We start from the raw sequence: 4,194 nt of genomic DNA, 5'->3' as shown, positions 1-4,194 counted from the left end.
GGGGGCTGCTGGGACCTCATTTCTCACTGGGTATTTTTGGTGCCTTGGGGCAGCTGGGGCAGTGGCCGAACTGGAGCATCACTGCCTTGCACTCACCTGCCTTGTGTTCGTGCAGTGGAAATGCCCCGACAAAGAAAGGATGGGAGCTGGCTCCTTGCCGTCACCTCACTGCAAAGCTGCAGAAGTCCATCATTTGGTTCCAATCACATCAGACCGGCTATGCATTAGCACAGGGTGGATCCCAGTAGATGCTGGTGGAAAAGGACTCCGGGGAAAGAGGAAACTGGGACTGGAGCTGGGTGTGATGCTGAGCTCCCTTCTGCCAGCATCTGTGGGAACAAGCCCCAGGTATTTAAAGTACCGACATTGGCACCGGGGAGCTCGGCAGAGTCCTGCTCTCTGCAGGGCACGTGTGGGGCAGCTTGACCTTCCTACTCTGCTGTGGCCTGGCCTTTTTATAGCTGCAGATGTGCTCACTGACCACAGCAGTGTTCAGCTCTTTGAATCCTACTCATTCCTAAATAAAAGCAACCTAGTGATAAGATGGAAAGATGAAAAGCCATTACGTCTAACATCTGGGTGCAGGCTGCAGAAGGTCTCATGCATTTGTATGTGAACATAAGATATTTCTGTGGGCTGAAGGTGAATGGAGTCTTTCATTTCATGATGAAGCATTTTACTTACAGAAAGTCACACAAAGAGAGAAAGGGGGGAATGCAGAGCCCCATTTATTAATGCAAGTGCATGAAAAATCACGTACAGTATAGGATTTTATTATGAGACAGTCATGAGAGGGACGATTTATAGTTAAAGGTCAAAAGAAATGGAAGACTAACCCGCAGAGCAGCTCTTGGCCTTTCGTGTCTCGTTATTTCGCTATGTCATTGTTGAAGGACAGAACTCTGGGCATCCTCCACAACAGGCAGCCTTCCACCCGCTGATGTGCTGTATTTCTGGTTTGAGCTCCCATTCCCACGGCAACAAAACTCAACAACATTATTGGTATTTTCCATACGATCATGCAATTTCCCCTCTGCCCAGGGACAGAGGGCCCCGTGACCGCCAAGGGGATCCAAGCGCGTGGGCAGGCAAGTACTGCTGGAAGGGTTGGAGCAAACAGAGCAACAAGTTAGAGGCTCAGCTTTGAGAGAAATCCAACAGAACGATGGTAACGTCCAGACACCAAGCTGAGGCAGAAAGGCAGAGCCCATGCAGCTTCTCTCATTGATACTGCAGCCCAAGTCACCCCAGACTGCTAAGGCAGCTGAGAACTGCCAGACATCAGTGCAGCTCAGAGGGGGAAGAGCGCTGGATCAATGGAGTTAAAGGGCGTAAACCAGCTATGAGTGATGGTGGTCAGCTCTGTTGTTACAGCTCCATTGCCACAGCTCCATTGCCAGTGAGTTCATTAACAGCATCAAAAGTTCTCCAAACACCTACCTGGGGGTAGTTATGTGGTTTAAGCTGCTCACTCCACCGTGGGAATCTTTGTGGTGGGTTATTACGTGGTACATCCTCAGCACGGGACTGTGACCCACAGGATGAAGCCGTCCCCACAGTGGTTATAAGAAAACTCTGATTTACACGCACAGGTCTGTAAATGCCACTTTTGCTCCTTAAATAAAGGCAGATTTGTTTAAAACCAAAAGCACAAGGGGGAAAAGTCTGATTTCAAACCTCAGTTACAACCCAGCAACACCGCGAGATGACACCCAGCACGCCAAAAAGTGGTGTTGGTGAAGAAAGCTCATTTACTTCATGGCTCTGCTCCAGAAAAGGACCAGCCACACCGGCCGGGGCCTGTCCCAGCAGGCACAGCAGGAGGGTTCCTTCACTTGCCTCCTATAAATCTCTCCCGCTTGTGCCCCAGCATGGTGCTGTGCGTCCCAGCGGGACTCGCCCAGAGCTGGTGATTTATTTGCCCCCCCACCCGCTCTCAACAGAAGTGACTGGCTGTTCCTCACTTTGCAGCTCTGCAGTTTCTGTGCTCAGTACGTGTCCCCACGGAGCTGGACCTTACTTATTTCCGACGTTTCCCTCTAACGAGTTTGCAGCCTTTTAGCTTTGTGCCTGCAGCTCTGACGCACCGGCTGGCGGCCCCTTGCGGAAACCAGGGCGGCTGGACCTTACTTATTTCCGACGTTTCCCTCTAACGAGTTTGCAGCCTTTTAGCTTTGTGCCTGCAGCTCTGACGCACCGGCTGCCGGCCCTTAGCAGAAGCCAGGGCAGCTCCTCCTGCCTTGCCTTTTGATACGGGCACTCAAGGCTGGAGGATTTTTCTGGTCCCCTCCTTACACGGGAGAAAAGCTGTTCCCTGGGTGACCTACACGTGATACCAACACCTACAGGCACACAACCCCCCTCCCAAGCGCCTGTGCTTCCAAGGATTCAGTCTAGAAACTACCCCAGAGCAGCTGCGGTTGTACAGCACTAACCTAGTCCAGCGAGGAGGCAGCCCGTGGCCAAAATTAAGCCGCTGGTCGAAAACCTCTCTCTATCCGAAGGGATTTTTGTTTCCTGGGGGTTTCATACTGGATGAGTCATTTTTCCTTTTAGCCTCACTATTCCGAGTGCATGGATGTACATCTGTCATCCTGGCCACAGCTGGGGTAATGCAGAGGTCAAAGGGATAAATACCAGAGAGGCTTTAGGAACACCCTCCCCTACAAAAAAATCCCCTCTTTGTAGCCAGGAAATAAAAATCACACCAAATCCATCAAGCTGCTTGCTTGCGTAATTAAGACATTACTGTACAAAATACCCTGTGTTGACTTTCTTTTCCCTTTTTTCACCTCCTTTCTAAAAGCCTGTGGAATAGGATTGCCTGTTTTCCACGGTCTCCTGACACGGTGCCAAACAGCAGAGAGCAGCTGAGGCCGTATTTTGTCAAAAAACCCAAAAGCCAACATACTTGGCAATAAATGTGCACAAGAAGTTATGGTCATTTTGATACAATGAGTGGATTTCATTCCTGGCCAGTCTGTTTTCATTGGTCTTAAAAGGATTCGTGGCAATGCTCTGGCGGGGTAATTAGTTTCATTCACAATCAAGTTAGCAATTTGCTAACACCATTATTACGGTAAATTATCAGGAGAGCTTGCAGTTCCCTCTCACATCTGCTGGCCGCCTTGGAGACCAGAAATATGGACCCAGCACTCCGAATCCTGCATGGTGTTGAGTCTGGAGGGACAGTCGAGTGAGTTTCTGCCTCTGTAAATCCTCCTGACTTGATTAAAGAGAAGTTTGGAAAATGAGGCAGGGAGCAGGCCCAAGGAGAGCCGCTGGGAATGGCCAGGGTGCAGAGCTGAGGCGGGGAAGCCCTCGCCCTGCTCCTGCAGAGGAGGAGGAGGAGGAGGAGGAGGAAGCCCTGCATCCCACAGGGACAGGGAGGAGGAGGCGGCAGGGCGAAGGGCTGTGATCTGCCTGGCTTCTGCACCACCACCATGTGCTGGGCACAACACGGAGCAGCCCGGCTATGTGGAGCCGGCTGTAGACAGGGATGTTTGCAGCGGGGCCCGTAACTGAACGCCGTTCGGACAAGAGATGCTAACCCTGGAGGGGAGCAGCGGGGAGGGAGGGCACATTTCCCTGCTCTCCCACAGCAAACGGCTGGGGGCCGCCCTTGCCTCCCCCAGCCCGCCCCGTCCCCACCAGTGCACCCGGTGGGCTCCTTTCCAACACCCGCTTGTTTTCCATGCAAATGGACATCCTCGCGGATCGTGGTGCTCGGCCAGGCCTGCCCCCTCTGCCACGTCCGAGTCTCTGGGTAAAACGGCTACACTGGAGAATCCAGACTCCGGTGCTGCCTTTGCCAGCAAAAATCCACATTTAAAAACTGCTGCTCATTTCCCCAAATAAATAATTAGCAATGAGTCAATCAGTGCACAGGGCCAGAAGCTTAGCTGAGACAAATTGGCAAAGCTTCATTTGCAGAGGTGCTCTCCAGACTTTAAAGCAAACAGAGCCTGAGCGAGCTGCTCACAGTAGTCAGGTGAGTGACTGACTCCAACGGCACTTGCCAGCCGCCGGGAAGGGCAGGACGGGCTGCTCCCCACGCTGCTCCCCACGCTGCTCCCCACTCTGCTCCCTGTACTGCTCCCCATGCTGCTCCCCACGCTGCTCCCCGTGCTGCTCCCCACTCTGCTCCCCGTGCTGCTCCCCACTCTGCTCCCCACGCTGCTCCCCACGCCGCTC

Source organism: Egretta garzetta, unplaced genomic scaffold (assembly GCF_000687185.1).
Source record: "Egretta garzetta isolate BGI_Z169 unplaced genomic scaffold, ASM68718v1 scaffold1, whole genome shotgun sequence".
In the NCBI taxonomy this organism is placed as follows: Eukaryota; Metazoa; Chordata; class Aves; order Pelecaniformes; family Ardeidae; genus Egretta; species Egretta garzetta.
This window is presented reverse-complemented; position numbering follows the sequence as displayed.